This window comes from Scyliorhinus torazame, chromosome 2 (genome assembly GCF_047496885.1).
Source record: "Scyliorhinus torazame isolate Kashiwa2021f chromosome 2, sScyTor2.1, whole genome shotgun sequence".
NCBI lineage: Eukaryota > Metazoa > Chordata > Chondrichthyes > Carcharhiniformes > Scyliorhinidae > Scyliorhinus > Scyliorhinus torazame.
Window position 1 is genome coordinate 24,824,417 of NC_092708.1, and position 25,601 is coordinate 24,850,017.

Here is a 25,601-nt window from a genome sequence, read left to right on the forward strand (position 1 = left end):
TCCTCTACATCCCTAGAACTATTTGGAGGCCTATAGAAAACTCCCAACAGGGTGACCTCTCCTTTCCTGTTTCTAACCTCAGCCCATACTACCTCGGAAGATGAGTCCCCATCTAGCATCCTCTCCGCCACCGTAATACTGCTCTTGACTAGCAGCGCCACACCTCCCCCTCTTTTGCCTCCTTCCCTGAGCTTACTAAAACACCTAAACCCCGGAACCTGCAACATCCATTCCTGTCCCTGCTCTATCCACGTCTCCGAAATGGCCACAACATCGAAGTCCCAGGTACCAACCCATGCTGCCAGTTCCCCTACCTTATTTCGTATACTCCTGGCATTGAAGTAGACACACTTCAAACCACCTACCTGAACACTGGCCCCCTCCTCCGACGTCAAATCTGAGCTCCTGACCTCTATACTCTCATTCTCCCTTACCCTAAAACTACAATCCAGGTTCCCATGCCCCTGCTGCATTAGTTTAAACCCCCCCAAAGAGCACTAACAAATCTCCCCCCCAGGATATTTGTGCCCCGCAGGTTCAGATGTAGACCATCCTGTCTGTAGAGGTCCCACCTTCCCCAGAAAGCGCCCCAGTTATCCAGAAATCTGAATCCCTCCCGCCTGCACCATCCCTGTAGCCACGTGTTTAATTGCTCTCTCTCCCTATTCCTCATCTCACTATCACGTGGCACGGGCAACAACCCAGAGATAACAACTCTGTTTGTTCTAGTTCTGAGCTTCCATCCTAGCTCCCTGAAAGCCTGCCTGACATCCTTATCCCCTTTCCTACCTATGTCGTTAGTGCCAATGTGGACCACGACTTGGGGCTGCTCCCCCTCCCCCTTAAGGACCCGGAAAACACGATCCGAGACATCACGTACCCTTGCACCTGGGAGGCAACATACCAAACGTGAGTCTCTCACGCTCCCACAAAATCTCCTATCTGTGCCCCTGACTATAGAGTCCCCAATTACTAATGCTCTGCTCCTCTCCCCCCTTCCCTTCTGAGCAACAGGGACAGACTCTGTGCCAGAGGTCTGTACCCCATGGCTTACCCCTGGTAAGTCATCCCCCCCACAAGTATCCAAAGCGGTATACTTGTTTCTCAGGGGAACGACCGCAGGGGATCCCTGCACTGACTGTTTTTTCCCCGTCCCTCTTACAGTTACCCATCTATCTCCAATCTTTGGTGTAACTAATTCCCTGAAGCTGCTATCTATGACCCCCTCTGCCTCCCGAATGATCCGAAGTTCTTCCAACTCCAGCTCCAGTTCCCTAACTCGGTCTTGGAGGAGCTGGAGATGGCAGCACTTCCTGCAGGTAAAATCAGCAGGGACACTAACGGCATCCCTCACCTCAAACATCCTGCAGGAGGAACATTGTTCCTCCTGCAGGTAGCCCTCTCTACCATTCCCGCCCATTCTCCGCCCTCTCTGCCACTCCTGCCCATTCTCCGCCCTCTCTACCATTACCACCCATTCTCCGCCCTCTCTGCCACTCCCGCCCATTATCCGCCCTCTCTACCATTCCCGCCCATTCCCTGCCCTCTCTGCCACTCTCGCCCATTATCCGCCCTCTCTACCATTCCCGCCCATTCTCCGCTCTCTCTGCCACTCCCGCCCATTCTCCGCACTCGCTACCATTCCCGCCCATTCTCCGCCCTCTCTGCCACTCCCGCCCATTATCCGCCCTCTCTACCATTCCCGCCCATTCCCCACCCTCTCTGCCATTCCCGCCCATTCTCCGCCCTCTCTACCATTCTCCGCCCTCTCTACCATTCCCGCCCATTCTCCACCCTCTCTACCACTCCCGCCCATTCCCCACCCTCTCTGCCATTTCCGCCCATTCTCCCCCCTCTCTACCATTCTCCGCCCTCTCTACCATTCCCGCCCATTCTACACCCTCTCTGCCATTCCCGCCCATTCTCCGCCCTGTCTACCATTCCCACCCATTCTCCACCCTCTCTACTATTCCCGCCCATTCTCCGCCCTCTCTACCATTCCCGCCCATTCTCCGCCCTCTCTACCATTCCCACCCATTCTCCGCCCTCTCTGCCACACCCGCCCATTCTCCGCCCTCTCTACCATTCCCACCCATTCTCCGCCCTCTCTACCACTCCCACCGATTCTCTGCCCTCTCTACCATTCCCGCCCTCTCTACCATTCCCGCCCATTGTCCGCCTTCTCTGCCATTCCTGCCCACACTCCGCCCTCTCTGCCATTCCCACCCATTCTCCACCCTCTCTGCTATTCCCACCCATTCTCCGCCCTCTCTACCATTCCTGCCCATTCTCCGCCCTTTCTGCCACTCCCGCCCATTCTCCGCCCTCTCTGCCACTCCTGCCCATTCTCCACCCTCTCTACCATTCCCGCCCATTTTCCACCCTCTCTACCATTCCCACCCATTCTCCGCCCTCTCTGCCACTCCCGCCCATTCTCCGCCTCTCTGCCACTCCCACTGATTCTCTGCCCTCTCTACCATTCCCGCCCTCTCTACCATTCCCGCCCATTCTCCGCCTTCCCTGCCATTCCTGCCCACTCTCCGCCCTCTCTGCCATTCCCACCCATTCTCCACCCTCTCTGCTATTCCCGCCCATTCTCCGCCCTCTCTACCATTCCCGCCCATTCTCTGCCCTCTCTACCATTCCTGCACATTCCCAGCCCTCTCTGCCACTCCCGCCCATTCTCCACCCTCTCTACCACTCCTGCCCATTTTCCACCCTCTCTGCCATTCCCGCCCATTCTCCGCCCTCTCTACCATTCCTGCCCATTGTCCGCCCTCTCTACCATTCCCGCCCATTCTCCGTTCTCTCTGCCACTCCTGGCCATTCTCCGCCCTCTCTGCCACTCCCACCCATTCTCTGCCCTCGCTGCCACTCCTGCCCATTCTCCGCCCTCTCTGCCACCCCCACCCATTCTCCGCCCTCTCTACCATTCCCACCCTCTCTGCCATTCCCACCCATACTCCACCGTCTCTACCATTCCCTCCCATTCTGCGCCCTCTCTGCCACTCCTGCCCATTCTCCGCCCTCTCTACCATTCCTGCCCATTCTCCGCCCGCTCTACCATTCCCGCTCATTCTCCGCCCTCTCTGCCACTCCCGCCAATTCTCCGCCCTCTCTACCATTCCTGCCCATTCTCCGCCCTCTCTAGCATTCCCGCCCATTCTCCGCCCTCTCTGCCACTCCCGCCCATTCTCCGCCCTCTCTGCCTCTCCCACCCATTCTCCGCCATCTCTACCACTCCCGCTCATTCTCCGCCCTCTCTACCATTCCCCCCATTCTCCACCCTCTCTGTCACTCCTGCCCATTCTCCACCCTCTCTGCCACTCCCGCCCATTCTCCGCCCTCTCTGCCACTCCCGCCCATTATCCGCCCTCTCTACCATTCCCGCCCATTCCCTGCCCTCTCTGCCACTCTCGCCCATTATCCGCCCTCTCTACCATTCCCGCCCATTCTCCGCTCTCTCTGCCACTCCCGCCCATTCTCCGCACTCGCTACCATTCCCGCAAATTATCCGCCCTCTCTGCCACTCCCGCCCATTATCCGCCCTCTCTACCATTCCCGCCCATTCCCCACCCTCTCTGCCATTCCCGCCCATTCTCCGCCCTCTCTACCATTCTCCGCCCTCTCTACCATTCCCGCCCATTCTCCGCCCTCTCTACCACTCCCGCCCATTCCCCACCCTCTCTGCCATTTCCGCCCATTCTCCCCCCTCTCTACCATTCTCCGCCCTCTCTACCATTCCCGCCCATTCTACACCCTCTCTGCCATTCCCGCCCATTCTCCGCCCTGTCTACCATTCCCACCCATTCTCCACCCTCTCTACTATTCCCGCCCATTCTCCGCCCTCTCTACCATTCCCGCCCATTCTCCGCCCTCTCTACCATTCCCACCCATTCTCCGCCCTCTCTGCCACACCCGCCCATTCTCCGCCCTCTCTACCATTCCCACCCATTCTCCGCCCTCTCTACCACTCCCACCGATTCTCTGCCCTCTCTACCATTCCCGCCCTCTCTACCATTCCCGCCCATTGTCCGCCTTCTCTGCCATTCCTGCCCACACTCCGCCCTCTCTGCCATTCCCACCCATTCTCCACCCTCTCTGCTATTCCCACCCATTCTCCGCCCTCTCCACCATTCCTGCCCATTCTCCGCCCTTTCTGCCACTCCCGCCCATTCTCCGCCCTCTCTGCCACTCCTGCCCATTCTCCACCCTCTCTACCATTCCCGCCCATTTTCCACCCTCTCTACCATTCCCACCCATTCTCCGCCCTCTCTGCCACTCCCGCCCATTGTCCGCCTCTCTGCCACTCCCACTGATTCTCTGCCCTCTCTACCATTCCCGCCCTCTCTACCATTCCCGCCCATTCTCCGCCTTCCCTGCCATTCCTGCCCACTCTCCGCCCTCTCTGCCATTCCCACCCATTCTCCACCCTCTCTGCTATTCCCGCCCATTCTCCGCCCTCTCTACCATTCCCGCCCATTCTCTGCCCTCTCTACCATTCCTGCACATTCCCCGCCCTCTCTACCACTCCCGCCCATTCTCCGCCCTCTCTACCACTCCTGCCCATTTTCCACCCTCTCTGCCATTCCCGCCCATTCTCCGCCCTCTCTACCATTCCTGCCCATTGTCCGCCCTCTCTACCATTCCCGCCCATTCTCCGTTCTCTCTGCCACTCCTGGCCATTCTCCGCCCTCTCTGCCACTCCCACCCATTCTCTGCCCTCGCTGCCACTCCTGCCCATTCTCCGCCCTCTCTGCCACTCCCACCCATTCTCCTACCTCTCTACCATTCCCACCCTCTCTGCCATTCCCACCCATACTCCACCGTCTCTACCATTCCCTCCCATTCTGCGCCCTCTCTGCCACTCCTGCCCATTCTCCGCCCTCTCTACCATTCCTGCCCATTCTCCGCCCGCTCTACCATTCCCGCTCATTCTCCGCCCTCTCTGCCACTCCCGCCAATTCTCCGCCCTCTCTACCATTCCTGCCCATTCTCCGCCCTCTCTAGCATTCCCGCCCATTCTCCGCCCTCTCTGCCACTCCCGCCCATTCTCCGCCCTCTCTGCCTCTCCCACCCATTCTCCGCCCTCTCTACCACTCCCGCTCATTCTCCGCCCTCTCTACCATTCCCCCCATTCTCCACCCTCTCTGTCACTCCTGCCCATTCTCCACCCTCTCTGCCACTCCCGCCCATTCTCCACCCTCTCTGCCAATCCTGCCCATTCTCCGCCCTCTCTGCCGTTCCCGCCCACTCTGCCACTCCCGCCCATTCTCCAGCCTCTCTACCATTCCCGTCCGCCTGAAACCATTATGGAAATCCCCCCCCCCCTCAAATACATCCCAATAGAGAATTCAGGAGAAACGTCTTTATCCATAAAATATGGAATTCGTCACCTCAGGCAGTGGTGGAAGTGCATTCCACAGATACACTTAAGAGGAAGCTAGATATACACATGAGGTAACGGTCTGGAACATTGTGCTATTAGGGTGAGATGAAGAAGGATGGGAATGGACCCGTGTGATACGCAAACACTGGCCTTGCTCAGTTGGGCCGAATGGCCTGTTTGTGTCCTGTAAACACTTTATTATTCTATATTGCCAAGGCGAGAGCAACAAAGCAAGAGAGAGATTTGGTTTGAGTTGATTTATTGTCACATGTACCGAAGTACAGTGAAAAGTATTTTTCTGCGGCCGAGGGAACGTACACAGTACGTACACAGTAGACAAAAAGAGTAATCGACAGAGAACATTGACAAATAGGACATAATAATAATCTTTATTGTCACAAGTAGGCTTACATCAACACTGCAATGAAGTTACTGTGAAAAGCCCCGAGTCGCCACATTCTGGCGCCTGTTCGGGTACACGGAGGGAGAATTCAGAATGTTCAAATTACCTAAGAGCACGTCTTTCGGGACTTGTGGGAGGAAACCGGAGCGCCTGGAGGAAACCCACGCAGGCACGGGGAGGGCGTGCAGTCTCTGCACAGACAGTGACCCAAGCCGGGAATCGAACCGAGCTTCTGATTTTGTGACCGTGTACTCAAACCACAGGATGTTTAGTATCAGAAAAAACTCTGACGGGCAATGAAGTTATCCTGGGGAATAGCGTCGTGAGTACCTCTTGTGTAAAGATAAACCAGATTGATCCCGATACTCCACCTGCTATAACTCCATATATCACTTGGACCCAGGAATGGTATATCAATTAGACTCTACTATATGGGACAAGGAAGATCACAGTCAGCAAGCATATGGATGAAACGTGGTTCTACAACAGGTCTAAACGCCTAGCGTTGTTTTGTCGTGCATTCTGTAATGAAGGAAAAGGAGTGAGTTGATGTTAAAGAACATATGAAGTGGGAATGATTGGAGGACATTCCATACTCTGTAAACACGTTACTGTGGCCACCTTGGCATGGTCTGGGTTTTTTAATAATATTCTCAATTACCCAGTTGAAGTTTTCATTTGGTACCAAACTGCAAAGAAATGAAATAGAGTGCAGCTCTCTTCTGAACACGATTTGTGTGACAAAACCAAAAAGGATAAATACTGATACATCGGCAAACAGTGATTGGTTACAGTGCGGAACAAGGGGCCAAACAAAGCAAATACATGAGCAAGAGCAGCATAGGGCGTCGTGAATGGTGTTCTTACAGGGGACAGATCAGCCCGAGGGGGAGTCGTTGAGAAGTCTGGTAGCTGTGGGGAAGAAGCTGTTCCTGTGTCTGGATGTGCGGGTCTTCAGATGTCTGTACTTTCTGCCTGATGGAAGGGTCTGGAAAAAGGCAATGCCTGGGTGGGAAGGGCCTCTGATAATGCTGTCTGCCTTCCTGAGGCAGCGGGAGGTGAAAAAATGAAATGAAAATCGCTTATTGTCACAAGTAGGCTTCAATGAAGTTACTGTGAAAAGCCCCTAGTCGCCACATTCCGGCGCCTGTTCGGGGAGGCTGTTACGGGAATTGAACCGTGCTGCTGGCCTGCCTAGGTCTGCTTTCAAAGCCAGCGATTTAGCCCTGTGCTAAACAGCCCCTGTGTAGACAGAATCAATGTGGGGGTGGTAAGCTTGTGTGATGCGTTGTGCTAAGTTCACCACACTCTGCAGTTTCTTGCGATCTTGGACCGAGCAGTTGCCATACCAGGCTGTGATGCAGCTGGATAGGATGCTCTCTATGACACATCTGTAGAAGTTTGTGAGAGTCGATGCAGACATGCCGAATTTCTTTAGCTTCCGAAATAAGGGGTGACAGAGTGTGGCACATCAGCACAGTGGTTAGCACTGTTGCTTCACAGCACCAAGGTCCTGGGTTCAATTCCCGCTTGGATCCCGCTTCTCTGCACATTTCCTCTGGGTGCCCCATTTCCTCCCACAAGTCCCAAAAGTTAGGAGAATTGGACATTCTGAATTCTCCCTCAGTGTACCCGAACAGGCGCCGGAATGCGGTGATTCGGTGCTTTTCACAGTACCTTCATTGCAGTGTTAATGTAAGCCTACTTGTGACAATAAAGGTTATTATTATTACCGGTTGTTATGGGCGAGGATTTAGAAAACCCCAAAATACATAATTGAAGCCATGCGATAAGACAAAAACATTTCTTACCGAGACACTCCCATGACAAGGTGGAACACGATAGAGTGAAAAGGAGCTGAAATATGTGATGAAGAGGTAGAGAGTGGGCTTTACTCCGTCGAACCTAGGGCTCAACTGAAATGAGAATGATTGGCAGAGCAGGGTGAGGAATATCCCAAACTCCACCCACCCACATGGGGGGTGGGGGGGGAGGGAAACAAGACCTGTTTACCCTTCATTATCGAGTGATACACGATTGTCGAGACCCCACTCTAATTAGATGCAGGACCCTCCACTCTCTATCTCCGGGCTGCTTCGGTTGAGCTCAGCTCCCAGCTGCTCCCGTGCCCCCCATGTTGCCCTACCACCCCCAGCCCCCAACCCCAACCCTGACCTGCTCCTCAGCAGGAGCTAAGCCCAGGTGCCAGCTGGCTGATCATTACAAAGGGACTTCTGAGCGATCCCAGGAGAAGATGTCTCTCATAAACAGCACATATCACTGCCACCTCCATTCATTCAGTGATTGATTAATTCCAGAATCAACTATTTGTCTTTTACAAGGATACCCAGAGTATAATCACACAAAACACTTCCCCACCCCCCATGGCATATGGTGAAATAAAGAGCATTGATACCTTTCTTAAAACATCAAATGCTTTTAGAACATCAATTCCCACCATTTATGTCCTTTTTGCTTACTGTGAATGCTTTCCGAATATCCGGTCACCGCAAGTTACGTGATTAATTTTCCGAATAAGAGAACTGAAAAGCAGGGACATTGGGCTGGATTTGTCATTTCAGCAGCTACGTGCCGGCTGAAGCCGGGATTTGGCGGGAGTTTTACGACGCCGAAGTGGGGGGCCGAATCCTCTCCGATTCCGGGACCGGTGAGGGGCGAGCAGCGGCGCCAGGTGACTCCCAGCTCCTGCGTTAAAAACGGCCAGAGACTGGCCGGGTCCCTGGCCACGCACGCTCAAGGCGACGACCTGCAGCAGATGCTCCATGCATAGACCTGACCCACCAAATAGACCCCACAAGCCACGCCCTGGCCACCCCCCCCCCCCACCCCAGTAGTCTCCCCAGCAACCCCCGGCCAGCGGCACGGTTCCTGGCTGAGTGTGACGGCGCTGGACACAGTCCGCAGCCACATTCCCGGCCGCTCAGGCCACGTCAACCGCGCGGTCCGGAACTCAACCCGTCGGCGATGACGCAATTTCGGAGGGGGCGAGGACTCGGAAATGGCGTCAAACCGGTGCCGCTCCCGATTTGGGCGTTGGAAGGGATTCTCCGCCCCATCGCCGATTACGATATCGCCATCGGGCAGAGGGGAATCCCGCCCGTTATGTCAAACTTGTACAGAATCGAGGTCAGACCGCACTCAGGGCGGGGCTGGATGGTCGGAAACTCCCCCCTCCGGGCGACGGTCAATGGCTCCCGGCGTAAGGAAAATCCACGGCGGGGCGAGCTCAGAAAATTTCAGTCTCAGAGTATCTGGCGCAAGACGCATATTTCTGGCCTCACATTGTACAAAATGAATATTGATCGCTGATACAGGTGCTGAAATGATTCACAGTCACGACACCAAGGCTGAGAGGTGATTGAACAGCCTGGGGTTCACTTCTCGGCGGGTCCTCAGGGGGAAAAAAGGCTGAGGGATGATCTGATCGAGGTCATCGAGTGCGTATAAGTGCATTAGAGAACATAAAAGTGTGTGAAATAGCAGCCGTTTGGCCGATCGGGCCTGTTCCATAAAATCATGGTCGATCTGATTGTGGTCTTAACTCCACTTTCCTGCCTGCCTGCACTCCCCTCCCTGGCCCCTAACCCTTGACCCCCCCTCCGCCCCTGTCCATCAAAAACCTGTCAAGCTCCGCGTTCGATATATCCACTGGCCCAGCCTCCACTGCTCACCATGGAAGGGGAAATTCCAAACAGCAAACACCCTCTGAGAACACAAATCCTTCCTGGTCTCTATCTGAAATGGGAGGCCTCGCATTTGGAAACTTTGCTCCCAGACTCTAGGTTCCTCCATGTGGGGAAACACCACATCAGCATCGAGCCCTGCCAAAGCCCCCTCGGCCAAGTGAAGATGTTTCCATTTACAGGCGAGATGAAATGAAATGAAAATCGCTTATTGTCACAAGTAGGCTTCAAATGAAGTTACTGTGAAAAGCCCCTAGTCGCCACATTCTTGCACCTGTTCGGGGAGGCTGGTACGTGATCAGCACTGGGGGCCAAAAGTGAAGGGGACACAGCGATATATCCAAGTGGGTAATTGGGAGAAACGTTTTTACCTGGAGAGTGGTGAGTGTGTGGATGTCACGACCACAGGTAGAAGTTGAAGATAGAGTTGACGGAGGGGGATTCTTCGTCCCGGGACGCCTGGATCATGTTCTCCGATGGGGCGGAGAATCAGGTGTCGGGGCAAAATCGGGATCTGAGGCAGCTGGGCACTGAGCCGATCGCGATACTCTGACCCCCTCCGCTGGCGGCGGGAATGGGGTCCATGCCACACGCCAGCGGGAGCATGTAAATAAAAACAAATGGGTCTTAATGATTCTCCAGTCCCTGCGGCCTGGAGTCACATGCGCACGGTTCACTTGTACTCTCGACCATCATGGCCCTGGCATGGTCGACCTGACAGTGGGCCAAGGGGGTAACCCCTCCCCCTCCAAAGGTGCTGAGATCCACCACACCAAGGCCATGCTGGTAGTGACCATCCAAGCCCACCCAATGGCCACACCCTGCAACAATACATTGCCTGCCCACGCCTCCTCTACCAGTCCCCCCTCATGCCCCCCCCCCCCCCACAGGGACCCCTGTAAGAGGGGAACCCCTCAGGGACCCCTGTATTAGGTGGACCCCCAAAGGGACCTCTGTAATAGGGAGACCTCCCCCTCAGGGACCCCTGTAATAGGGAGACACCCCACAGGGATCATTGTAATAGGGGGACCCCAAGTAATAAGGGGACCCCCCACAGGGACCCCTGTTACAGGGTGAACCCTCATTAACCCTTGTAATAGGGAGACCCCAACCCGCAGAGGAACCCCTGTAATAGGGAGATGTCCCCGGGGAACTGTGTACTAGGGAGACCCCTCACAGGGACCCCTGTAATAGGGAGACACCCGATCGGGACCCCTGTAATAGCGGGACCCTCCTAGGGACCCCTATAATAGGGTGAGCACCCACAGGAACCCCTGTAATAGGGGGACCCCCCACAGGGGCCCCCTGCCTTATGGGACTCTCCCACAGACCCCGTCCACACAGAACCTTCCCCCCAGGAAAGAGACCCCTGCCTGGAAGCTGGAGAGCAGTGCAGGCAGGGGCAGAGAGAGGAATTACAGTGCTAACGCTTACCTTGCAGCTCCACGTGCCGTTCCTGGAAGGAGGGCAGCTGGGGCCTGTGTCTGGTTCCCACAGACCCATTAGCTGCAAGCCATTCATAGCTTTCTGCTGGCGGTCTGTGATTGACAGCTTCTACAAACCACCTGCAGCTTTGTCTCATTAATCGCCCTTCCCAGTTCAGCGGGTTGTGGTGGGGGTGGGGGTGGGGGGGGGGGGGGGGGGGGGGCGGGGGTTGCCTTTAGGCATGGGGTCCCTATTGGGGGGAGGGGGGGCCTCCCTATTACAGGTGTCCCAGAGAGGCAGGTCGGGTCACCCCTGTACCAGGTGGTGGGAGGGCTGCTGTGTGGTGCGGGAGGGGGCTGTTTGGGACCGATTTGCGGTGTGGGGGATTGGGGGGGGGGGGGGGGGGGGGGGGAGGTGGAGGGGGGGGGGGACCTCGTTATCGGGCTGTCCACTCAATATGGTGGCTCGACAGCGGGATACCTGGGAACCCCCCTGTATTCCTCGCCATGCATAAATTTGCGAGGTGTGGAACACTAGATTGCTGACAGGCTCTCATTCCCAGGGGTATCGGAAACCGGTTGCAATTCAGTTCCGGCAGGTGTACAGTCTCCCAAACGACGCATCACTCCCAATGTGTTTCAGGGAAACCTGAAGTAGCGCATGAGAGAAAGGAAATGAAGGTTGCATTTGATAATACATTTATGTCTTCTATTTATCACTGCAGGAGTTCCTCAGGGTAGTGTCCTAGGCCGAAGCACTTTCAGCTGCTCCATCAATAACCTTCCTCCCTTCATAAGATCAGAAGTGGGGAATTTCGCTGATGACTGCACAATATTCATGATGTGGAGATGCCGGCGTTGGACTGGGGTGAGCACAGTAAGAAGTCTTACAACACCAGGTTAAAGTCCAACAGGTTTGTTTCGAATCACTAGCTTTTGGAGCACTGCTCGTTCCTCAGGTGAATGAAGAGGTATGTTCCAGAAACATATATATAGACAGATTCAAAGATGCCAGACAATGCTTGGAATGCGAGCATTAGCAGGTGATTAAATCTTTACAGATCCAGAGATGGGGTAACCCCAGGTTAAAGAGGTGTGAATTGTATCAAGCCAGGACAGTTGGTAGGATTTCGCAGGCCAGATGGTGGGGGGTGAATGTAATGCGACATGAATCCCAGGTCCCGGTTGAGGCCGCACTCATGTGTGTGGAACTTGGCTATAAGCTTCTGCTCGGCGATTCTGCGTTGTCGCGCGTCCTGAAGGCCGCCTTGGAGAACGCTTACCCGGAGATCAGAGGCTGAATGTACCACGCTTCGGGACATCCTTTCCTGCAGCGTATGAGGTAGACAACGTTGGCCGAGTCGCACGAGTATGTACCGCGTACCTGGTGGGTGGTGTTCTCACGTGTAATGGTGGTATCCATGTCGATGATCTGGCACGTCTTGCAGAGGTTGCCATGGCAGGGTTGTGTGGCGGCGTGGTCACTGTTCTGAAGGCTGGGTAGTTTGCTGCAAACAATGGTTTGTTTCAACATCCCTCAGACACTGAAGCAATCCATGTCCAATAGCAGCAGGATCGGGACAATGGTCAGGCTTGGGTAAGTGGCAAGTGACATTCATGCCACACAAATGCCAGGCAATGACCATCTCCAAAAAGAGAGAATCTAACCGTCCTCACCTTGACATTCAGTAACATTACCATCACTGAATGCCCCACTATTAATATCCCAGGGGACTGCCATTGGCCAGAAATTGAACTGGAATAGCTGTATAAATACTGTGGCTGCAAGAGCATGTCAGACCCCAGGAATTCCGGGGAGAATAACTAAACATTTATTGCCCATCCCTAATATTCCATGAGACGGTGGTGGTGAGCTGCCTTCTTGAACCGCAGCGGTCCATGTAGTGTAGGCACACCCACCGTGCTGTTAGGGGAGGGCGTTCCAGGAATTTGACCCATTGACAGTGAAGGAGCGGCGATATATTTCCAAGTCGGGGAGGTTTGTGACTTGGAGGGGAACCTCCAGGTGGTGGTGTCCCCGTGTATCTGCTGCCTTTGTCCTTCTGGGTTTGGAAGGTGCTGTCGAAGGAGCCTTGGTGCGTCCATTTTGTAGATGGTACACACGGCTGCCACGGTGCGCCGGTGGTGGAGTGGGCGAATGTTTAAGGTGGTGGATGGGGCGTCAGTCAAATGGGCTGCTTTGTCCTGGATGCTGGTGAGTTTCCTGAGCGTTGCTGGAGCTGCACTCGTCCATCACACCCCTGACTTGTGCCTGGTTGATGGTGGATACGCTTTGGGCAGTCAGGAAGTGAGTTATCCTTTGCTCTTCATACCTTTATAAACCCCAAGGTCTATGCCTTTTCAATCATCTTCCTCGCTTTGCTCGGCCACTTTCAAAGATTCCCGGATGATGACGCCCCCACCCCCACCCCAGGTTTCTCTCCTCCTGTGCCCCCAATATACTGACAGAGGGCATCCACACTGCCTGATGCCCACTGGTAGCACACACATGGCAGACATTCCCCATACAGCGAGGGAACCTTCATGTTGGATTTAAAGTCTGCAGCCTCTAGGTGAAAGGACAGTGTGAAATCTCCTGCATCATTTAGTAGACAAAAGTGTTTTTCTAATGGATGCCTTAATTTATAATTTACAATTTTTGTGCTACAACTTGTGAAAATGGATGTGAAAGAGTGAGTGAGAGGTGCGATGTCTTTCAATCCAGTTCTGGCAGCATCGGAGGGTGTTGTGGGGGGAGATTGCTCCAGGTTTCCACGGTCCTTTGTTCTAACATTACATTTCAACAGTACTTCGCTGGCTGTGAAGATGTATATCCTCACATCATCCCAGAACACCTCAGCTCTGATTTTAAGGTTATGACCCTTTTCCTGGACTGTGCTGAGCAGAGCATTCAGTCGCTAGTTACCGTATCGGCTTCCTGACAGGATCGCAGAATTGTTACGGTGCTGAAGGAGGCCATTCGGCCCACCGTGTCTGCACCGGCTCTCCAAATGGGCGTCGTGACCTAGTGCCATTCCCCTGACTTGTCCACCTTTCCTTGAACATCGATCCCATTCAAATAATCATCGAATTAATGCCCTCCTGAATATGTCGATTGAACCTGCCTCCACCACACTCCCAGACAGTGCACTCCAGACCGAACCACTCGCTGTGTGGTTTTTTTTTTCTCCCATTACATTTGCTTCTTTTGCAAATCACTTTAAATCTGCGCCCTCTCGTTCGCGATCCTTTTACGAGCGGGAACAGTTTCTCCCTGTCTGCTCTCCCCCTCATGATTTTGAACATCTCCATCAAATCACCTCTTCGCCTTCTTCTCCGCAAGGAGAACAGACCCAACCTCTCCCATCCATCCTCATAACTGGTGTTTCTCCTCCCTGCAACCAATCTTAACCATTTTAAAAACCTCAATTGGCTCACCCCTTGATCTTCAATACCCCAGGCAATATTGGCCCAGTCCATCCAACCTGTCCTCATAATATCACCGTTTTAGCCCTGGCATCGCTGTGGTAATGCTATTGGGCGAGTGATCCAGAGTAAACCTGAGGCCCAGGGCAATGGATTGGAGACACGGGTTCAAATCCCACGGCAGCTGGTGGAATTTAACTTCAATTAATAAATCTGGAATCTAAAGCTAGCCTCAGTAATGATGACCATGAAACTATCATTGATTGCTGTGGAAACCCACCTGGTTCTTAATGCCCTTTAGGGAAGGAAATATGCTGTCCTTACTCGGTCTGGCCTACATGTGACTCCAGACCCACAGCAATGTGGTTGGCTCTTTACTGCCCCCTCGAGGGCAATTAGGGATGGGCAACAAATGCTGCCCTTGCCAGCGACGCCAACATCCCACGAAAGATTAAAATAAAAACCTTCCATCCCGATCTATATCCCCAAGGTCTTTTTCAACTCATTGGACAAGTTAATCATGGCGTTTTTATGGGAGGGGGGGGAAGAATGCTTGGACCCAAAGAAGGTCCTACAGAAAACAAAGTCCAGGGGGGGCGGCTCGTCCTCCCAAACCCAGTACTACCACTGGGCAGCGACTGCAGAAAGAGTAATGGGATGGATTAAGGAGCCGGAAGCCGAGTGGGTGCACGCGGAGGAGGCCTCCTGCAGGAGGACCTCCCTCCGGGCCCTCGCCACGGCAGCACTCCCATTCCCACCCAAACGGCACTCCAGCAGCCCAGTGGTGGTAGCCACCCTCCAGACCTGAACTAGCTTCACAATTCGGCCTGACCGGAATGTCCGACAAAGCTCCCATCTGCAATAACCATAGGTTCGCGCCAGCGCTCACGGACGCCACCTTTAAAAGGTGGAGATAGGATGGGGAGACACTGACAGTCAGGGGCCTTTCGACGGCAGGGTCACAACACTGGACGAAGTGACAAAGTGATTCCAACTAGCTAAGGGCAACAAACGCAGATACCAGCACCTTAAAAACTTCCTGCGGAAGGAGACAAGGACGTACCCGCGACCATTGCAATGGACGCTACTGGAAGAACTACTGGATGCAGGCATTCTAGGTAGAGGAAGCTGTAGCAGCATGTATGAAGAACTGGTAAAGACACTGTAGTGGACACGACGATGAGGAAATGAGAGGAAGACTTGGGGCTCGAAATAGAGTGGGGACTCTGAAGCGAAGCACTACATAGGGTCAACTCCACCTCCACGTGCGCAAGACTTAACCTAACACAACTAAAAGTGGTACAAAGAGCCCACTTAACATGAGTAGGTTCTTCCCGGAGGTGGAGGACAGATGTGAACGGTGCCAAGGAGGCCCGGCCAACCACGCCCACCTGTTCTGGTCTTGCCCCAGACTTGCTGGGTATTGGACAGCCTTCTTCGAGGCAATGTCCAAAGTGATGGGGATGAGGGTGGAGCCATGCCCGAAAGTGGCGGTCTTCGGGGTATCAGACCAGCCAGATCTATTCCTGGGGAGGAGGGCAGACGCCCTCCCGGGTCGCCCGCCTCAGAAGCCTGCTCGGCGGGCGGTCAGCAGCACCACCCAAAGCTGCAGACTGGCTGTCCGACCTCTCAGAATCTCTCCAAATGAAGATGGCTCCCTCAGAACATGGCTGCCATTCACCCAACTGTTCCGGGACCTGTTTGTGGCCAACAAACAAATAAACTATTAGCCAAGAGCCAGGGGAAAGTAGCCAAGACATGATAGAACAGAGGGAAGGGAGGGAGGACCAGGTGGGGTGAGGGGGGGGGGGGGGGGTGGAGCAAGAGGGAGTAGCCAAACACAACTGAAAATGAAGGGGAACGGCAGAGAAGAAGGGGACGGAAGGGGATGGGGGGAGAGAAGGGGGGAAGTGGGGGAGGGGTGGGGTGGGGGGGTGGACAGGGTGGGAGGGAGGACGAGGGAAGGAGAACAACAGAGGGGAGCCAGAAGGGAGGAAAGAGGAGGGAACGAGTTAGACCTGCTGCCTCACGGCGCCGAGGTACTAGATTCGAATCCCGGCTCTGGGTCACTGTCCGTGTGGAGTTTGCACATTCCCCCCCCGTGTTTGCGTGGGTTTCGCCCCCACAACCCAAAAATGTGCAGGCGAGGTGGATTGGCCGCGCTAAATTGCCCCTTAATTGGAAAAAATGCAGAGCGAAAGAGGGAACAGGAAGAAGGAACGACAGCCAGCCGAAGCCAAGGCAAATGGACAAAAATAATAAAGACAACCGACCAAGAGATGCAAGTGGCATCAGGGGCTCCCAGATGCACCTTCCATCCAGTTTGTTTTGCTTGTTTTGTATATTTAAAGAAGGAGAAGGGGGGGGGGAGGAAGCCCCCCCCTCTAACTGGCGTATGTAATGACATTTTTCTTGCTTCTTTGCATATATACTCCCTATGGGATTTTTTTTCTCCTTTTGTTTTTAGTGTTTTTATTTTTTTCTGGTTTCTCTGTGTGTACATTTGTAAGTGCACCATGTCCAAAACCCAATAAAAACATTTTTTTTTAAATAACAACCTGACCACTTGGCCCTTCCTGCGGGCAAGATCTCCTGGCCCTGCCAAACGCGAGCGGCCACAGCAGGTTCCCCGGCGGCCGGACGGGCGAACCACGCAAGTTGCCGCAGACCTCGGTAGGACTGGTAGATCCCGCTGGTGACCCAATGGCGAGCAGCCTCCCCTCCACCGCCAGAGAGCACGCAGGAATTATTTTCAATTACAGTGCCCAATTACAGTGGCAGCAGATGTGCCGGTTAGGTGGATTGGCCATGATAAATTGCCCTTAGTGTCCAAAAAGGTTAAAGTCCAACAGGTTTGTTTCGAATCACTAGCTTTCAGAGAGCAGCTCCTTCTTCAGGTGAATGAAGAAACACATGTATGGCCAAAATCAATGATGCAAGACAAGGAACGTCCAGCTTCTGTCGCGAAAAGACATCTCTCTTACAGAATCTCAGCACCCATGGACCAGTTGAACCAGGAACATTCCTCGTCACAATGGACGCCTCGGCACTCTACACCAGCATCCCCCATGACGACAGCATTGCTGCAACAGCCTCGGTACTCAACACCGACAGCTGCCAATCTCCAGATGCAATCCTACAACTCATCTGCTTCATCCATGACCACAATGTCTTCACCTTTGACAACAGGTTCTTCAGCCAGACACACGAAACAGCCATGGGGACCAAATTCACACCTCAATACGCCAACATCTTCATGCACAAGTTTGAACAAGACCTCCTCACCGCACAGGACCTTCAACTGACGTGAGACACCAGATATATCAATAAAAAAAATTCCTTTAGACCCACAGCGAAGACTCACTGAAACGGCACAGCACAAAACCGCACCGGCCTCGTCAGGAGACAAACACTGGACACAACCGACAGAGTACCCTTCGTCGTCCAGTACTTCCCTGGAGCAGAGGAACTACAACATCTTCTTCAAAGCCTTCAACACATCATCGATGAAGACAAACATCTTGCCAAGGCCATCCCCACACCCCCACTACTTGCCTTCAAACAACCGCGCAACCTCAAATAAACCATTGTTTGCAGCAAACTACCCAGCCTTCAGAACAGCGACCACAACACCATACAACCCTGCCATGGCAACCTCTGCAAGACGTGCCAGATCATCGACATGGGTACAACCATTACACGTGAGAACACCACCCACCAGGTAGACGGTACATACTCGTGCGACTCGGCCAACGTTCTCAACCTCATACGCTGCAAGAAAGATGTCCCGACGCATGGTACATTGGCAAGAACATGCTGCGACAATGGATGAATGGACATCGCACGACAATCACCAGGCAGGAATGTTCCCTTCCAGTCGGGGAACACTTCAGCAGTCAAGGGCATTCAGCCTCTGATCTCCGGGTAATCGTTCTCCAAGGCGGCCTTCAGGACACGCGACAACGCAGGAACGCCGAGCAGAAACTTATAGCCAAATTCTGCACACATGAGTACTGCCTCAACCGGGACCTTGGATTCATGTCGCATTACATTCACCCCCCACCATCTGGCCTGGGCTTGCGAAATCCTACCAACTGTCCTGGCTTGAGACAATTCGCACCTCTTTAACCTGTGATTATCCCTCTCTCGTGTTGCACCGTCTGGACCTGTGAAGACTTAATTACCTGCAAAGACTCCCATTCAAAGTATCATATTGCATCATTGACTTTGTCTATATATGCGTTTATGGAACGCACCTCTCCATTCGCCTGAGGAAGGAGCTGCTCTCCCAAAGCTAGTGATTCGAAACAAACCTGTTGGACTTTAACCTGGTGTTGTGAGACTTCTTACTACGTCCAAAAAGGTTAGGTGGGGTTACTGGGTTACGGGGATAGGGTGGAGGTGTGGCCTTAAATTGGGTGCTCTCTACAAGGGCCTGCGCTGACTCAATGGGCCGAATGGCCTCCTTCTGCACTGTAAATTCTACGATTAATCCATCACCCACTAGTCTACTCTCAGAACCTGACACAAGTCGGCTAACAGAGCTAAGTGTTTGGAATTGATCAGCAGGCCAGCAAATTGAACTTTTGACCCTGGTGAATCGGGTGTCAAAGTGCTTCTTTTGCTTGAGCTAATGCGGTGGAATCTTTTCACAGATTTTGTGTCACCTCATGTTTTTTTAAAAAGCAGCTCTGGGCAGCGCGCATTACAACTGAAATGTACGTCCATTAGACAAGTGATGCGGGGGCCTTGCAATGGCCTTGGGCATTAGCTGTGTCTCACTGGGTAACGCTCTCATCTCTGAATCAGCTTCCACGTCACCAGGAACCGGAGGCTGACATCCCCATGCACTTTCTTTCAGATTAAATGTTCAAATGAGACACCGGGCGCGGCGGGTGAATCGCACGCAAGCCTGAAAGGGGGAGGGAAAATCGGGGCTGCCGGGCAAAATGGCGCCTCGATCGAAGTGCGACCTCGGAGGCCCCCAAAAAAGTGCTGTTAGATAGCGGGGTGTTTCGGCCGAGAAACATACCGCTAAAGGTACCGTTCCGCGGACTTTAACTTGCGTCTGCTGAACCGCGCTCCTGTCTGCTCAGCTGGAGAAAAAACAGCCAAGGTCAATAACTCAAAGCTGAAGAGGGATGTTCTCTCTGGTGTCCTGGCCAATACTTACACCGCAAATGACAGCAGCTGATCATAGAATAGAATCATGGGATTTACAGTGCAGAAGGAGGCCATTCGGCCCATCGAGCCGACATCGGCCCCCGAAAGAGCACCCCATCCAAGCCCACACCCCCACCCTATCCCTGTAACCTCGCAACCCCACCTGACTTTCGGACACTACGGGACAATTTAGCCTGACCAATCCACCTAACCTGCACATCTCTGGACTGTGGGAGGAAACCGGAGCACCCGGAGGAAACCCACGCAGACACGGGGAGAATGTGCAGACTCCGCACAGACAGTGACCCAAGCCGGGAATCGAACCCAGGTCCATTCCTGTTTTTGGGATCTTACTGTGAATAAATTGGCTGCTGCGTTTCTAATCTTGACTATGCTTCACCTTCAAACGTACTGCATTGGTGTTGTATTGCGAGGCTAGTAACGAGACAATGTTAAATCATAGCAGTGATTTATTTAACCAAGAACTTTATATATCGATCAGTACAATGACTACACAGGTCGAGATCCCTCCACTCCGGGGCTAACGCGGACCAAACCCCCCAACAGCCAGATGTGCCTCCAGATGTCTGATAGGCTAATGTGCACGCACCATAGGCTCTGGATCGGTCACGTGACTCATGAAGAATCCGCCCTTAAAGGAGACATGCTACCACAATCGGCATTGTCTGGAAGTCGTGAAAGACGCTATAGAAATGCGAATCCTTTCTCATTTTGACTGAAACACCAGGGGCGCGATTCTCCACTCCCACGCCGGTTGGGAGAGTCGCCTGGGCCGCTAAAATTTCCGGGGACGCCGGTCCGACGCCCTCCCGCGATTCTCCCAAGTGGCGGGAACGGCCCGGTCGAGTTCCGCGGGCCGCAGGCCGGAGAATCGCCGGAGACACCGAAAATGGCAAATCTCCGGCACCCCCGCTATTCTGAGGCCCGGATGGGCCGAGTGGCCAGGCCAAAATGGCGGGTTCCCCCCGGTGCCGTCCACACCTGGTCGCTGCAGTGTGGGCGGTGCGTGAACGCTGGGGGGGGGCGGCCTGTGGGGGGGGCGAGGGGGGATCCTGCACCGGGCTTCACCTGGAATGTGGGGTGGCCCGCGATCGGTGCCCACCGATCGTCGGGCCATCCTCTCTGAAGGAGGACCTCCTTCCTTCCGCGGCCCCGCAAGATCCGTCCCCCATCTTCTTGCGGGGCGGACTTAGAGAGGACGGCAACCACGCATGCGCGGGTTGGCGCCGGCCAACCCGCGTATGCACGGATGATGTCCGTTATGCGGCGCCGGCCGCGTCATCTATGCGGCGCCGCTTTTACGCGGGCGACAAGGCCTGGTAGATGACGGGGCCCCGATACTGGCCCATTGCCAGGGCCTGAATCGGTCGGGACCGGGGCCGTTCCGCGCCGTCGTGAACCTTGACGGCGTTCACGACGGCGCGGCCACTTCGGCGTGGGAGTGGAGAATCCCGCCCCAGGTCAGTAAGGAAGGTCTGAATGACCTTGTCAGCCATCATGCGATATTGTGCAATGTACAGTCCACAAATACCTCCTAATTGGAAACTTATGTTTGTTGAGTCCTGCCTTTAATGGAAATGGTTGATGATCCTCACGCATCATAAAGCAAAGCTTCAGGTCCAGCTATTTGATTGGCCTTGAAGATATGCAAGACAATGAGTCCCTACATTGATATCCATCAATCATTTGAGACAATGCAAGGGTACGGTAGAGGCCGAAATGGAACTCAACATTGAGGTCTTCCCCATTTGGATTTCTAACGGCTGTCACGACCCACCCCTCCAATCCCCTCCCCCTCTCCCCTCCCTCCACAACAGGCTCTTGGGTGGAAATGGCCTCTTGAGTAGAGGACTGGTGTTGACCACAGAATAGGTTCAACAGGACTTCCTCCACTACAGGTGGACCGTGGCGACCGTGTGCCTGCCTACAAGACGCAAAATACTTGTCAAGGTTCCTTCGACAGCGCCTTCCAAACCAACGACCACTACCACCTAGGAGAACAAGGGCAGCAGATATAGGGCAGCACGGTAGCACTGTTGCTTCACAGCTCCAGGGTCCCAGGTTCGATTCCCGCTTGAGTCAATCTGTGCAGATTCTGCGTGTTCTCCCCGCGTCTGCGGGGGTCTCCTCCGGGTGCTCCAGTTTCCTCCCACATCCCGAAAGACGTGCTTAGGTAATTTGGACATTCTGAATTCTCCCTCAGTGCACCCGAACAGGCGCCGGAATCTGGCGACAAGGGGCTTACTTGTGACAATAAAGATTATTATTATTATGCGAACACCACCGCCTGCAAGTTCCCCCCCCCCCCCCCCCCACCCCCTCAGTCACTCTCCATCCTGACTTGGAAATATATCGGCCTTTACTTCACTGTCGCTGGGTCAAAATCCTGCAACTCCCTCCCCAACAGCACTGAGGGTGTACCTACACCACATGGGCTGCAGCGGCTCAAGAAGGTGGCTCGCCACCAAGGGGCAATTAGGGAATGAGCAATAACTGCTGGCCCAGCCGAAGACACCCACATCCCATGGACGATAAAACATACGTCAGACCCTTCAGGAAGCCATGTGAGAAAAATCCGTAACTAACATTTTTTATTTTAACCTCAAATTCTTGCCACAATGCTAATTCCAAGGCATGAGCAGCTTAAACCACAAAAACGAGAAGGGATTCTGTTCTGATACCACATCAACCCTCTGCACCTTCACATCTATTGGGGGGGGGCAGGGATAAAAATGACACACATTTTTCAAATGCTGTATACAAACCACAACAAAGTCATTTTTATAATGCAATTGTTATTAACTGTTTAATTGGTTGTTAAGGTTCTGAGGCTTCTCTACATTCTTCCCATTCCCTTTCAACAGTCGTACAAAGGGACTTCAAATGGAGGGAAATTCTTGCAATAATTAAGAGCGGATTCCTCTTCGAGAAGTTGTTTTCCTGCTGTCGGTCTCCTTTGTTTCCCACTAATAGGTGGGTGCAGACACACTTACCTCCGTCCATCTCCCCCGGCACGTACACTGCCTGTGGTTAAACTAGGAGACAGAAAACCAGGGACGTCACCATGCTGTTACCGATTTTGCAAAGCGTTCCATTCTGCGGAGCTGATGTCCGCTCACTACGGTGATCTTCGGTTTATGTGGGTGCAGTTGATGCCTCCGGTAAGTTTATACATTGAGTAATTCCCTCCCTAAACTTGAGGTCATCCGGTACCCTGCTGTCCCTTACCAGACTCGCACTGCATCGTGTTCCGCCCTGCTGCGTGCTGACCTACTTCAGGAAAGTGGAGTTGCCATAGTCCCAGGTGACCATCGGCTACTCTCCCCTTTGAGGGGGGTGGGGGGGGCTGACTGGCGGCAATTTAACCTGAGGGTGACCGCAGCTCAGGCGAGGGACAGGGTTGAGAAGGCGGGGCCTTCATGAATAACCTCAGCCGGTCCGGGAAATTGAACCCGCGCTGCTGGCCTCGCTCTGCATCATGAACCAGCCGTCCAGCCAACTGAGCTAAACCGGGCCCCGCTAACCTACATTGTCTCCTGGTTAAGCAACTGCTCAATTTTACCTCCGTGGCGTCTCCCCTTGCCTACCTCTGTAACCTCCTCTGGACTCACAGTTCTCTGTGATATCCCACCTCGTCTAATTCTGACCCTCTTGTGCACCCCCAATTTTAACCATCCCACTGACTCTCGGTGCCTGGAGGTGCCTTGGGTTGCCTGGGCCCAAAGCTCTGGAATTTGTCCTCTAAACCTCTCCATCTCTCCATCTCAATTTCCTCATTTCAGACATTCCTTAAAACGACCGACCTCTCTACTTGGTTTCCCTGCAGCTTTATAAAACCCTGGTTCGACCACACTTGGAATATTGTGTCCAGTTCTGGTCGCCTCATTATAGGAAGGATGTGGATGTTTTGGAGAGGGTACAGAGGAGATTTACCAGGGTGCTGCCTGGACTGGAGGGCATGTCTTACGAAGAAAGGTTGTGGGAGCTAGGGCTTTTCTCACTGGAGCGAAGAAGGAAGAGAGGTGACTTGATAGAGGTGTACAAGGTGATGAGAGGCATGGATAGAGTGGATAGCCAGAGAATTTTCCCCAGGGTGGAAATGGCTGTCACGAGGGGACATAATTTTAAGGTGATTGGAGGAAGGTATAGGGGAGATGTCAGAGGTTCTTTACACAGAGAGTGGTGGGTGTGTGGAATGCACTGCCAGCAGAGGTGGTGGAGTCAGAGTCATTAGGGACATTTAAGCGACTCTTGGACAGGCACATGGACCACAGTAAAGTGAAGGGGTCTAGATTAAGTTGATCTTAGATTGGGATAAATGGTTGGCACAACATCGTGGGCTGAAGGGCCTGTACTGTGCTGTACTGTTCTATGTTCTATGTTCTCTTCGCCTCCGAAGAAGAGTCGCGCACAGACTCAAAATGTTAACTCTGTTTCTCTCTCCATTGACGCTGCTAGACCTGCTGAGTTTTTCCTGCACTTTCTGTCAGGTTTCCAGCTTCCACATTGCTTTGCTATTATGCCTTCAAATCTACCGCCTAAATCTTCTGGTCCTGCCCACCACAGGAATTGTCATGGGCGGGGCGAGTAAGTTGAAGGAGGAACAAAAGGTCCATTGACCTCGGGCGGGAATTTCTGGTCCCGGGGTGGTTGTGACTAGAAAATCCCACCTGACCTCTTTGGTCAGGTTTTTGGCCAACTGTTCTAATATCTGAGGCTCAGTGTCCTATCTTGCTTCACCTTGCCTCTATGAAGCACCTTGGCAAGATTTAATCTTTCAACAGTGCTAAATGGGAGTGGAGAACTTCCTGATTGGCTGTGCATGACGGCCGAGGACAGGATCGGCCTCGCGAGGACCTACACAGTGGAAGAGCGTCAGGGTGCATCAGGCACGGATGGCGGATCCTTGGGTGGGGGTAGATAATTACATCTGAACTGGTACCTGGAAAAGGAATTAACACCCTCAGGGGATGTGTAGCAAAAACATTTGTGAGACAGATCGTGGCAGTGGAGAAGGTTAAGAACCCTCTCCTCCACAGACAAAACCACTCACACCCACTACGTCACCCTCCCCGCTTCCCCCCTCCCCACCCCACCCCCACAGTCATCCACACACATCATCCCTAATTACTCTTACTTTTACAGTTAAATTCTGATGGATGGGAATGGGCACTTGTAAATGATTCTTAGACTTTACGATACTTCAGTAAAAGTCTTTGCTCTTATACAACTCTGGACTTTTTCTTTGAAATTTCCAAAGTGTGTGAACTGTTGCGCTGTTGTTCAGTGGGCAGCTCGCTCCCCTCCGAGTCAGAGGCTGTGGGTTTAAACCCCACTCCCAATCCTGAGCATAAACCCGAGGCCGCCACTTGCACTGTTGAGGGAGTGCTGCACTGCTGGAAGTGCTGCTTCTGGGACGAGGTGTTAAACCTGCCCCCCCCCCCCCACCCCCACCCCCACCCACCCTCTCACGTGGGACTATTTTGAAGCAGACAAGTTCTCCCTGGTGCCTTGGGCCAATGGGCGGCACGGTAGCACAGTGATTAGCACTGTTGCTTCACAGAGCCAAGGTCCCAAGTTCGATTCCCGCTTGGGTCACTGTCTGGAGGTCAATCCACCCCCCCCTCCCCCTCTCTGCTGGCCAGCTCATGTTCCGGTCACTACTGTGGCTCCTATCCCTCAATCCAACTAACCTGCACATCTTTGGACTGTGGGAGGTACCCAGAGCACCCGGAGGAAACCCACGCGGACACGGGCAAAACGTGCAGACTCCGCACAGACAGTGACCCAAGCCGGGAATCCAACCTGGGTCCCTGGAGCTGTGAAGCAACTGTGCTAACCACTGGGCTACCATGCCCCCCAACAAGTCCCGAAAGACGTGCTGCTAGGGCCTTTTCACAGTAACTTCATTGCAGTGTTAATGTAAGCCTACTTGTGACAATAAAGATTAGTATACAGATTATTATTCGAAGAGCACCCTGTCTAGACCCAACTCCCTGCAACCCTGCCTAACCTTTATCTTGGCCAATCCACCTAACCTGCACATCTTTGGACTGCGGGAGGAAACCGGA

At 53.6% G+C, this 25,601-nt stretch overlaps 1 pseudogene; it reads right to left on the reverse strand.

Annotated features, from left to right (window-relative positions):
• Window positions 1–25,601, reverse strand: part of LOC140385771 (dolichyldiphosphatase 1-like) — a 103,243-nt pseudogene that overhangs the window by 53,431 nt on the left and 24,211 nt on the right.